At 40.2% G+C, this 13,698-nt stretch overlaps 1 protein-coding gene across 2 annotated transcripts in view; it reads right to left on the reverse strand.

Annotated features, from left to right (window-relative positions):
• The window catches only part of Ttc39b (tetratricopeptide repeat domain 39B), a 170,709-nt gene that overhangs the window by 131,484 nt on the left and 25,527 nt on the right, over nt 1-13,698 (reverse strand). The window lies entirely within an intron of this gene.

A 13,698-nucleotide genomic window follows, 5' to 3' on the forward strand; every position in this document is an offset into this window, starting at 1 on the left:
CTTGGGGCAAGCTTATGGGTGTTATAGCCAGCTTCTCTTTGCCAGTATTTGGCACACTCTCCTACTCCTATTGTACACCTGCTGTTGGCTAGGAGGTGATGCCCCAGCCTCTGCTCCTGCCATCATTTTCCCTTCCATCATGTAGTTCCCGCACCCAACAGAGTCTGTGAGCCAAAACAAGCCTTTTCCTCCCACAAGCAGCTTTTGGTCAGGTGCTTTTGTGCCAGCAATGTGAAGGCATCCACACTGAAACTATTTTTCATACCTGCTGTAAGGGCAACTGAGTAAGCCTTATTTACTGCACTAGGGCTGAGAGAAGGAATGCTACCTTCGGGGGTGCAGTATTCCCCCTTCCCTCCCAAGAAACCCTTAAAACCTGCTCCCTTGCTCTACTCAGGGTTTGGAAGCCTCCTTCTCTTTTGCTTTGGATCCCATAAAATAAAAATCTTGGGCCCAAGACACAGTTCTTCTCTGGTCAGCTGTATCTTCCAAACCTGATAGGTGTATTTGCAGCAAAGACATTCTAAAAGATGTTAACTGGCATCTCTTTTTAAAATACCTTTGTCTACTATTATTTCACACATATTACCTTCTTTTTTTTTAAATTTTTTGGTTCATTGTTTATTTATTTATTTGAGAGCGACAGACATAGAGAGAAAGACACATAGAGGGAAAGAGAGAGAATGGGCGCGCCAGGGCTTCCAGCCACTGCAAACGAACTCCAGACGCGTGCACCCCCTTGTGCATCTGGCTAACGTGGGACCTGGGGAACCGAGCCTCGAACCGGGGTCCTTAGGCTTCACAGGCAAATGCTTAACTGCTAAGCCATCTCTCCAGCCCCATATTACCTTCTTAAGTGGACTGCCCAGCATGGAGAACTCCATGCTCACAGGACCTCAGCTTACCAGGAAAAAGGACGAACCTTGACCAACACATTCAACAAGCTTGGGCTCCTGCCTCCTCAAAAGTAAAGCAAGGAAGTTAGCACAGATCCAAAATCATGCAGGTCTTGGAAACATACACAAGTCCTTCCCAAATCCCTTGGTGAAGGCTGGCATGGGCCTGCATACAAATGGTGTGCCCATACCAGTGCCACCAATCTGATCCTAGCTAACTAGCTGATGCTAAGTACCAGACAAAGAAAGCAGTTGACACATGGATGCTTTGGAATTTCCAAGAAGCACAAGGAAACTATGAAGTTATAAATCAACCACCAGATGTCGCTGTGGCAAAAAAAAAGGATACTATGGTTTAAATTCTTACTATCCACAGATTAGCATATTCTTTTATTATTATTTTATTATCTTATTTTATTTTATTTTGGTTTTTCAAGGTAGGGTCTCAATCTAGCCCAGGCTGACCTGGAATTCACTATAGTCTCAGGCTGGCCTTGAACTCAGTGATCCTCCTACCCCTGCCTCCTGAGTTCTGGGGTTAAAGGTGTACACCACCATACCCAGCCAGTAGTTTTTGTTTTAATATTTTCAATGATCTAATTTTGAAGCTATCACTGACAGAGATATTTTAAAATTTTAAATGGCAGAGTTTACACAGCCTCCTCCTATGACTAAATCATAAACACTTGGGTACAATGGATACTTACATGCTTATTTCTCATACACAAGTAATCATAAAAATGAGTATCTCACCTCTACTGTCACTGCAGTTACTACTATAGCTACTGTATTCTGGTAACAAAAACATCAACAATTGTAACACAGAACATTATTGCAGAGTCTGAGCACAATTATAAATCCTTCACATGTATCAATTCTTTAAATTTTCCTAAGGATTCTATAAAATAGAATAATTTTAGTATTAAAATGAAGAAAGTAAGAGTCAGATTTCTTAAAGTTGTCCATTGTTTAACTTCAGTCTTCCCATCTATGCCAAGGGGGTAATATCACTTAAAAGATAGCACTGATGAAAGATTGAACTGGGAGAAGATATTTAATATGCCTAGCACAGCACTGACACATAGACCACAATCTCGATTATTATCATTAAAGGAGTTCTATAGCTAAACATCTCCAGAGCAGTCCAAGAATGAGCAAAAAGAAACCTCCTATCACTTTGTTCACCCACTCTCTAAATTCTAGTTCTAACAACAGTAACAAAAAGGCAAGTGGCATTCTCTTACTTATAGCTCTGCTTCAAAGTAAATGTTAAAAAAGAACACAAGCCCTTGCCTAGAGTGCTATGCCGGCTCAGAAGGGACAGTTTCTGAAGAGAAAGGCATCAAAGATGACCTCAACTTGAGAGATCCCATAATGCAAGAAAGAGAATAGAATATAACAGAATTTAACTCAAATGCTTATAACCACCCTGCCTGGGTTCAATTTCTCCAGGTTTTCTGATGGCCCAGGTTCAATTCCCCAGTACCCCGGTAACACCAGATGCACAAAGTGGCACATGAGTCTGTAATTAATTTCCAGTGGCAAGAAGCCCTGGCATGCCCATTCTCATCCATATTCATTCATTCTAATTATCTACCTCATCCCTCCCCCCATCTTGCAAATAAATAATCAATAAAAATATTTTAAAAGAATCAAGGTTTGTGTCTCCTAGCCAACATGTCCTAATGTCCCTAAACTGACCAGTCTACTGTTGCAGGGGTCCACAAAAAACAACCTACAGATGAAATTCTACCTGCTGTCTATTTTTGTAAATGAGGTCTTACTAAGTAGTCACATTCAATCAATTTATATATTGTCTAGATGGGCTTTCCTGAAGCAAGGAGAGTTGGGTAATTAAAACTAAAGCCATACAGTACACAAAGCCAAAGATATCTGCCATCTTGCCTTTAATCCCAGCACTCACAAGGCAGAGGTAGTAGGATCACCGTCAACTCGAGGCCACCTTGAAACTACATAGTAAATTCCAAGTAAGTGTGGGCTAGAGCAAGACGCTACCTAGAAAAACAAAAAATAAATAAATAAACAAGTGTTTTCCTAGTCAGGCATAATGGCGCATGCCTGTAATCCCAGCATTCACAAGGCAGAGGCAGTGGGACTGCTGTGAGTTTGAGGGCAGCCTGAGACTATAGGGAGTTCCAGGTCAACTTTGGCTATGACACCCTATCTTAGAAAAATAGAGGGAATTACCATGGGATATTTTTTTATAATCATGGAAAATGCTAATAAAAAATTTGAAAAAAAGAAAAATAAAAAATCATTTTCCTATCTTTGTTCAACTGAATAAACATTTGATTTGCTTCCCTCCACCAGCAGCAGCTCAGAGAATAGAGTAGCAGATGTAAAAATACAGAATAAAAGTTCAAGGGCTGTCAAATGAAGAGAACATATTTTTAAAACTACCTATTTGCCTTCAAGCTTTAAGCTCAGAGAGGAACTAATTATAAGAATCTGGGCTGTGGGGGGAGGGAGGGAATTACCATGGGATTTTTTTTTTATAATCATGGAAAATGTTAATAAAAATTAAAAAATTTAAAAAAAAAAAGAAAAAACACAGCTGGGAAAAAAAAAAAAAGAATCTGGGCTGTAGAGTGGGCATGGTGCATATGCCTTTAATCCCAGCACATGGGAATCATAGGCAGGAGGACTGCCATGAGTTCAAGACTACATAGTGAATTATAGGTTAGCCTGGGCTAGAGCAAGACCCTACCACAAAAAAAAAAAGAAAAAGAAAAAGAAAAAAGAATCTAAGCTGTAGCCCCACCACTCCAAGCTATTCATTATCATCATCTGCAACACAGAAATAACAACGGGGCCAGGCATGGTGGTGCATGCCTTTTTTAAAATTTATTTATTTGACAGAGAAAGAAGGAGAGAGAATAGGCACGTCAGGGCCTCCAGCCATGGCAAATGAACTCCAGATGTGTGTGTCCCCTTGTGCATCTGGCTAACATGGGTCCTGGGGAATCGAACCTGGGTCCTTTGGCCTTGCAGGCAAATGCCTTAACCGCTAAGCCATCCCTCCAGCCCAGTGCACACCTTTAATTCCAGCACTTGGGAGGCAGAGGTAAGGACAACTGTGAGTTCAAGGCCAGCCTGAGACTACATAGTGAATTCCAGGTCAGCCTAGGCTAGAGTGAGACCCTACCTCAAAAAACAAAATGACAGGGCATACTAGCCACACCGAAGCAGCCGGGGGAGGCAAGTAAACAGAAACACAGCAAAATATATTATTCTACTGAAATGTGAAGGCATGTAAGCTTTTATCAACTACAGCAGAGAAGCAGAAGAGACCAAGATCTTCCAGAAAGGAGGAAACTGGCCAGAATCCCACTGAGCTCGCGCCACCCACAGCAGGGGCAGAAACAAGGTGAGGGGATTTTCCACTCACATCAGCCTCCTCGCAAAGGCAAGAAACCTGAAAGGAAAGACAAGAGACCAGCTGAGCAGCTGCTGAAGGACATACAAACAGGACCATCTGAGCAACTGCAGTGGACTCCCAGAACCCTGCAAAGTCTCCTATCACCCAACTGTCAGGGCCGTGAACTTCCAGACACTAGAAATCTCAATCTCTAAATTGACAGGATTAAGGGTGTGGGACAACACACACCCTTAGGGACTTCAGCTTCACTCCATTATCTGTTTAGTTTAATCTCCACGCTGCTCTGCGCTGGTTCTGATTGAATGTCTATATTGCTTAGCTGAATTTTAGAATTTGCCGATAATTTGCTTCACCCAGGCTACTACAGCACTTGAATAGCAGACACACTCAACACCTAGGGTCAATTCTGCTGTTTCTCTTAGGGTATAAAAGCTACACTTGACACCTTAAACTCCTACACTGAAGATATATAAAGTCAGATTTATATGGCTAAGACACTGAAAATAATTAGAAAACCCAAGCATCAAATTAACTCAAGATACAAAAATCTCTACATTATAATGCAAGAAACACAAAAAATCAAGACATTACAATCCCACCAAAAATTATAAATCCATCAGAATGACCTCTAGTGTGCTCAGTACTGCATTATCTCTATCACACCTTCCAAGGCTCAGAGTCTATTGCAGAAGAGGGGGCAGAAAGAATGTAAGAGCCAAAGGAAGGGTAGGGCTCCTTACAACATGCTCCCCCCAGACATAAAATGACCTGGATATCCATGACCTCACAGGGCCTGACACTACCTACACAAGACCATCATAATAGGAGGAAAAGATCATGACATCAAAAAAAAAAAAAAAAGAGACTGATTGAAAGGAGAAGAGGATATAATGGAGAATGGAGTTCCAAAGGGGAAAGTGGGTGAAGGGAGGGCATTACCATGGGATATGTTTTATAATCATGGAAGTTGTTAATTAAAAAAAAAGAGAGAGAGCCGGGTATGGTGGCGCACATCTTTAATCCCAGCACTCGGGAGGCAGAGGTAGGAGGATCTCCGAGAGTTCGAGGCCACCCTGAGACTACATAGTGAATTCCAAGTCAGCCTGAGCCAGAGTGAGACCCTACCTCATAAAACCAAAAAAAAAAAAAAAAAAAAAAAAAGAAATGACCTCCAGTGAAACTGCTTTAGTGAAATGCCTGACAAAGTTTAAAAAAAAAAATGATTATATCTATACTCAAAGAAATCAAAGGAATCAAAGAAGAAAACCAACTCCTGAAGGAATCCCAAGAGAACACAGGAAGATAACTTAATGTAATAAGTAGGCCAATACAAAACATGAGTAAGGAAATATAAATAATGAAAAAATACCAATAGGAAATACTAGAAATGAAAAAACAGAGTAAGTCAAATAGAAAACTCTATAGAAAGTGTCACAAGTAGACTGGACCAAGGAGAGGACAGAATATCTAAACTAGAAGACCAGGTGGCAGATCTAATATAGGACAACAAAGAGAAAGACAAACTAATAGAAAGGCATGAATGGGAATTTCAAGACATTCAGGACACTATGAAGTGATCAAACACAAGAATTCAGGGCATAGTAGAAGGAGAAGAAATTCACTCCAAAGGCATAACAGGTGTTTTCAAAAAAATCATAGAAGAAAACGTCCCCCAAGTAGGGATGTGATGCCAATACAGATACAGGAAGCCTACAGAATGCAAAACAGACAAAATCAGGAAAAAAAAAAAAAAACTCTCACTATCATATTATAATTAAACTACAAACACACAAACCAAAGAAAATATATTGAAAACAGTTAGAAAAATCAAGTCACATACAAAGGCAAGCCTGTCAGAATAACAACAGATTATTCAACACAAACCTTAAAGCCACAAGGGCTTGGAATGATGTATATACTAAAGGTCAGCCAGGCATGGTGGCATATTAATCCCAGCACTCATGAGGCAGAGGTAGGAGATCGCCCTGAGTTCAAGGCCACCCTGAGACAACATAGTTAATTCCAGGGCAGCCTGGACCAGAGTGAAACCATAGCTCCCTCAAAAAAACAAAAAATAAAAAACAAAAGAAATAAAGAAAGAAATTACAAAGGTCACAAGTAAACAACTTAATGCTTCACCTTAAGGCCTTGGAAAAAGAACAAGGTAAAGCAAAAATCAGTAGACAGGAAGAAGTGATAAAGATTAGAGCAGAAATTAAGAAATAGAAACCAAAAAGCAATCCAAAGAATCAATAAAATTAAAAGTTGGTTCTTTGAAAGCACAAACAAGATTGATAAACACTTAGCAAATCTGACCAAAAGAAAGAGAGAAGAGACACAAATTAATAAAATTAGAGATGAAAAAGGCATCATCACAACAGATATCAGAGAAATTCAAATATCATAGGGACATACTATCAGAATATATACTCTATTAAGTTTGAAAATCTGAAAGAAATAGATGATTTCCTTGATTTATATGACCTACCAAAATTAAATAAAGATGAGATTAATCACTTAAATAGACCTGTAACAAGTATGGAGATCCAAGCAGTTATTTTAAAAAATCTCCCAACCAAAAAAAAGTCCAGGCCTAGATTGATTCACTAGTGAATTTTATCAGACCTTCGTGGAGGAACTAACACCAATACTTCTCAAACTTTTCCATAAAAGAGAAAAGGAAGAAATCCTACCAAAGTCCTCCTATGAAGCCAGCATCACCCTGATACAGAAACCAGACAAAGATTGAACAAAGAAAGAAAATTACAGACCAATCTCCTTCATGAACATAGATGCAAAAATTCTCAACAAAATATTGGCAAACAGAATAAAAGAATATCTCAGAAAGATCATTCACCCTGACCAAACTGGCTTTATCCCAGAGATGTAGGGGTGGTTCAACATATGCAAATTGATAAATATAATACATTATATAAATGGAGTAAAGGACAAAAATCACATGATCATATCATTATATCCAGTAAAAGCACTCAACAAAATCCAACATCCCTTCATGGTAAAAGTCCCACAGAAGCTGGGAATAAAGGAACATATCTCAACATAATGAAGGCTATTTATGACAAACTTATAGCTAACATAATACTAAATGGACAAAAACTTGGAACTGGTGGGTTCTTAAAGAGAAGGAAAGAGACAAAACAGAAACAGACATATACCAACGTTGTATCATATTCTGAGACAGCCCAGAGGGAGGGGTGATCCTCACCAGAGCCTATCCCCATGCTATTCAGACCCTGGAGCTTCATAATTGTGAAATAAATAAAACTCTTTTCTCAAAAAAAAAAAAAAAAAAAAAAAAGTCTTAAACCCATGGGTTAACCAAAACAATGAAATGTCTGGCCAACAACTAAGAACTGCACAAGTTCAACTCTCATTGAATTATCTTTCTTTTGGGGCTGGAGAGATTGCTCAGTGGTTAAGGTGCTTGCCTATAAAGCCTAAGGACCCGGTTCCATTCCCTACAGTACCCACAAAAAGCCAGATGCACAAGGTGGCACATGCATCTGGAGTTTGTTTGCTGCAGTAGCTACAGGCCCTGGAATCCTCATTCTCTACTGCCTCTTTCTCTCTCTCTCTCAAATAAATAAAATATTAAATTATCTTATTTTCCTTTTTTCTTTTTTTTTGAGACAAAGTCTCACTATGGAGTCAAAGCTGGCCTCAAGCTTATAGCAATCCTGCTGTCTCAGCCTCCCAAATACTGGAATTACAGGCATAAAGTATCACATCTATCCTCTCAATTATCACTTTCACTGCAATTACTACAAGGAAAATTTAGAGGATAGATGTGTCCACATATTAGACCATTCAAAGAGTATCTTCCCTGTACGAAATATCTATTCTTGTAAGAATTGTACGTGTTAGCAAAGCAGAGATGCTGAGAACTATAATCTGTTCCTGTGGGAAGTCTAAGAAGAAAGGTAGGTAAGCGTGCACATGTATATGTAGACCAGAAGCTGACACCAGATACATGGTGTCTTCCTTAAAAGCTCTCTCCCTTGTTTTTTGAAGCAGAACCTCTCACTGAACCTGGAGCACACCCATTCGGCTAAACTAACCAGCCAGCAAGCCCTAGGGACCCACTAGACTCTGCCTCCCCAGAACTGGAATTATGGGCACACACCACCATATCCAGCATTTTACATGGGTTCTGGGGATCTGAACTTAGGTCCTCACACTTGCATAGCAAGTGCTTACCCACTAAGCCAACTCTGTAGCCCATGGTTAAGAGTTTGATATAAGCATTTGTGCCAAGAATAAATTCTTTCCCTCCACCAATATTCTCTCCTCACATGCAAGAAGTTAAAGCCTAGCTACACAACATTATGTAGAAAAATAAACATTAAATTGCATGGTAGAACAAGTTAAGTAAATCAACACCATTAATGGAACGCTCACATTTTTGCTAAGAATAAAACAACAGAGTATGGAAACTAACAAGGAGAAAAACTTTCAGAAAAGATAGTACAATCAATCATGTAATTACTATCTCAAATTTATCAAAACAATGAATTTTAAAGTGTAAGCATGCTAAAAGATATATATAGTAAAATTTTGGTAAAACTATTAAATACACTTTTAAAACTCTGAAATGACTGCAGACAGTCTAAGGAAATGGGCTAAAAGAAATATCCTCTCATCACGACAGTATCAGGTGTATACATTTATGACAATATGTGCACTTAGATACATTTTGGGTGCATGTCATGATATGTAAAGTATACATTAATAAACTTGGTTCTTAAAATTTGGGGAAAGGAAATATTTTCACATAAAAATTCTTAATTATGCTAAAAAATGTGAGTACTGAAGACGTCATAACAATAGCTACCATTTCTACAGCACTGTCTGTGGGCACTGTTCTCCATGTGTTTACATACATTGAATGTTTACTCCATAACAGTTTGCTAACACAGCTCAGCACTATTCAGAGTTTACAAATGATGAGACCTTGGCACAAACAGGGTCACAAAACATGTTAAGAGACAGAATCAGGGTCTAACCTCGCAAGAAGGAGGGTAGGAAAGAGGCATCAAGATGAACATATAAGGATGGGGAGATGGCTCAGTGGCTAAGAGCACTTGCCTTCAAACCCTGCTAGCCTGGGTTCAAATCCCCAGTATCCACATAACGCCAGATGCACAGAGTGGTGCATGCATCTACAGTTTGTTTGCAGTAGCACGAGGGCCTGGTGTGCCCACTCTCATTCTGTCTCTCTCTCTCTCTTCTTAAAAATAAAGGGAAAAAAAAAAGAAAGAAAGCAACCAATGGCAGAGAAAAGAGGAAACACCCCCACCACACCTCCACACCACCGCTGTGGGCTACTTCTAACAAACAGCATGGAGAGATGAGTCTCAATCAACAGGGAGGAGGCTGGTGCTGTGTCACTCATCTATGAAGGATCACAACTCTCACGGCCCTTTCACAGCCTCACAGCCCACTTCCATCCTTGGGAGTGCCTGCCGTTCTGAATAAAGTGTCTCTCTCTTTCTATCACTGTCTATGTGTCCCTAGTCCAATTCTTTGTTCTGGGACACAGGACCTTAAATCTCAGCAGATGCTCTCAGAACTCCAATCCATGCTTGTAACAAACCCACAGAGACCAACTTCAGCATCTCACAGCTGACCTGCCACCCATCACTTACAGCTTTGAAAAGTGCTTTTGAGAAGCAAATTTTGTAAACTCAACCAACTGTGCTGTTTGACAAAGTATGTTTCACCACACTGAGCTAGAGCTGACTCTACCTTGTCTCCACAACACACCTCTCAATCACAATGACACAATCAGATGACTGGTTATTTCTTCTGTGCCAGCATCAGGAGAGACACAAGCTACACCCATGAGCACGGTGCCTACGTGGCAGCTATAACCAGGAACACCATGCAAAGCAGTCAAGAATGAGTGAGTGTGCCCAGGAATGCATTAAGGTTTGTATTTACACATCAAGTGCTACTGAAGATACAATTTTTCCTCACCTTCTATATGTGTATGTATGCATACCCTATTGTTTCAATGAATGCAGATGCTATTCTGAGTAATAAGCTACAAAGCTGTATAGAACATATCAGTTCTGTCATTATGGATATACAACACACATTTTTGATGTTTTGTTTTTGAGATAGGGCCTCACTCTAGCCCAGGAACTCCTTCTTTGGTCCCAGGCTCATCATGAATTCAATGATCCTTCTACATCTACTTCCCAAGTGCTGGGATTACAGGCATGCACCACCAAGCCCAGCTGGTGGTTTTTGTGAAGTACATCTATGCACCAAGTATAAAAAAGGCTTTTGCATTTTCACATGCAGTCACACACACCCTAATATTTCTCTACAGTAGGTACAGCTACCACCCAAAACTAGTGATTTACACAGAGACCTATCTGACCTACACTCCCACCCGCCATGTCACGAGTACTTGCTTTTCTCTTTTTCACACAGGATCTCACTTTGTTGCCCAGTCTTGTATTCAAACTCATAAACCTCCTGCCTCAGTCTCCCAAGTAGCTAGCAGTACAAATACATGCCACCACAGCTGGCTTCATAAGAAAAGAGAGATTTCGGAGCCTTGATCAGAACTTGTCTTGGCTCCATTCCTTGTGTTCTTGTCTCAGGTTCATTCCCACTCCCTCCTTCGAGGCCCATTTTGGTCTTTATGCTGCAGGCCGGCACAAGGAGCCTCATATATAGCCTTTATTATGTTGAGATATAGACCATCCATGCCTATTCTCACCAATGTTTTGATCATGAAGTAGTGTTGTATTTTCTTGAAGGCCTTTTCTGTATATATTGACATGATCATGTGGTTTTTGTGTTTAAACTTACTTATATGGTGTATTACATTGACAGATTTCTGTATGTTGTACCAACCCTGCATTCCTGGGATAATGCCTAATTGATCAAGGTGGATAATGCTTTTGATGTGCTTTTGAATTTGGTTTGGGAGGATTTTGTTTAAAAAAAGAAAAGAGAGAATTCAACCGACTGAAATCCTATTGCAAGAGAATGATGAATTATTTAACAAATGATGGTGAGGAAATTGTTTATATCTATTAAGAAAAAATGAAAGTAAAACCATATTCAAATTTCCAGATAGGTTAAAAGAACACATAAAAAATAAGAGTTGAAGAAACTGCTCAGTGGTTAAGGTTAAATTATTCAAAATATTAAAAATAATGCAATACACAAAAAATAAAAATAATGCAATACAGGTCAATAAAAACACAAACAAGTAAAAAGAACAATGGATAAGAGGTTGCAATGGCTCATCTTGCTTACCAACTTGACAAGATTCAAAATCACCATGAGAATATACTATGTTGTATCTACAAAGATACTTCCGGAAACAGTTATTTGAACTGAGAAGACCCACCCCCCTTCTGACATATTATTGGTAGCAGCACGACCCCATGGGCTGGGGTCCAGGGCCACACCACCCCACTGGCTGGGGTCCCTGACCACTTTATTCCATGAGCTGGGGTTTCAGACTGAATAAAAAGAAAAGCAAGCGAAGCTGGGTGTAGTGGCACACGCCTTTAATCCCAGCACTTGGGAGGCAGAGGTAGGAGGATCACCCTGAGTTTTAGGCCACCCTGAGACTACAGAGTGAATTCTAGGACAGCATGGGCTAGAGTAAGGCCCTACCTCAAAAAAAAACAAAAAGGGCGGGGAGAGAAATGGAGGGAGGGAGGGAGGGAAAAATGAGCTGAGCACTAGCATTGACCTCTCTGCTTTTTGACTGTGGGTACAATGGGAGAAGCTGCCTCACGCTCCTGCCACAATGTCTTTCTTCCCTGCCATAGTGCACTGCACCTTCAAACTGTGGCAACAAATAAACTCCTCCACCCTTCAACTGCTTTTGTCAGGTCTTGTCACGGTAACAAGTAACCAATACAGAATACAGAAAAGATGCTTTGAGAGCAAGACACAACCCATAAAACTTTATTCGAGTGATCTCCAACAGATAAATTCTGATACAATTATATTACCCAATTCATTTCAGTCACTATATAAAAAATACAACAGGGGCTGGAGAGATGGTTTGGTGGTTAAGACACTTGCCTGAAAAGCCTAAGGAAACAGGTTTGATTCCCCAGTACCTACATAAGCTGGATGTGCCACTTGCAGTGGCTGGAAGCCCTGGTGCACCCATTCTCTATCTGCCTGCCCCTTCCTCCCTCCCTTTCCCTCTCCCCCTCTCCCTCTCCCTCCCCCCATCTCAAATAAATAAATAGAACAGAATAGAATATTTTTTTAAAGGAACAGCAAAACTATTCCCAGGACATAGTAAATGAAAATACTGGTCCTGGGAGAGATATATGACATAAACTCCATTTTATATTAAGAAAGCACACTTCAGTGAGTGTGCTAATCAATAATAAATGACTAGAAGATGACAGCAAAACTTTTAATGCTGGTTTCTTCTGAGGAAGAAAGAGAAGAACGGTAGACAGAAAGATCACATTTTAGCTTCTGAATGATTTAAGCTTTAGAACAAGCATGATTTTATGGGGCTAGAGAGATTGTTCAGTGGTTAAAGGTGCTTGCTTGTAAAACCTGATGTCCCAGGTTCAACTCTCCAATGCCCACACAAAGCCAGATATACAAAGTGCATTCATCTGAAGTTTTTTGCAGTGACAGGCGGCCCTGGAGTGCCCTCTTCCCCTCTCTTTCTCTCTACCTCTCTCTCAGATAAATAATATTTTTTTAAAAGAATGTTTCTGGGCTGGAGAGATGGCTTAGCAGTTAAGGCACTTGCCTGCAAAGCCTAAGCAGCCATGTTCAATCTCTCTCTAGATCCCACATAAGCCAGATGCACAAAGGTGAAGCAAGTGCAAGGTCACACACGCCCACTAGGTAGTGCAAGTGTCTGGAGTGCGATTTCAGTGGCTGAGGCCCTAGCATACCAATTCTCTCTCCCTCAATCTCTCTCGCACATTCTCACTGTCTCTAAAATAAAACAAAGAAGGATTTTATATATTTCTTACATAATATAATAAGTTTGAACAATATAAACAGTGACAGTATGGGCTGGAGAGATAGCTTAGCAGTGAAGGCTTACCTGTAAAGCCTAAGGACCCAGGTTCGATTCTCCAGGTCCCCCGTAAGCCAGGTGCACAATGGTGCTGCATGCATCTAGAGTTTGTTTGCAATGACTAGAGGCCCTTGCATGGCCATTCTCTCTCTCCCTCTCTCTGTCTCTAATAAATAGATAAATTAAATAAAATCTTCTTTTAAAAAAGTGACAGTATTATTTTATGAGGAGATACAAAGCATGGACAGAAGCCTGGCAGAGTAGGCAAGATGACATTTCCTCTCACTCAGGCTGCTGAAGCCAGTTCCTGTCACAGCACCAGGAGCATTCTCAGCCAACTGTTTAAATTA

Source organism: Jaculus jaculus, chromosome 1, assembly GCF_020740685.1.
Source record: "Jaculus jaculus isolate mJacJac1 chromosome 1, mJacJac1.mat.Y.cur, whole genome shotgun sequence".
In the NCBI taxonomy this organism is placed as follows: domain Eukaryota; kingdom Metazoa; phylum Chordata; class Mammalia; order Rodentia; family Dipodidae; genus Jaculus; species Jaculus jaculus.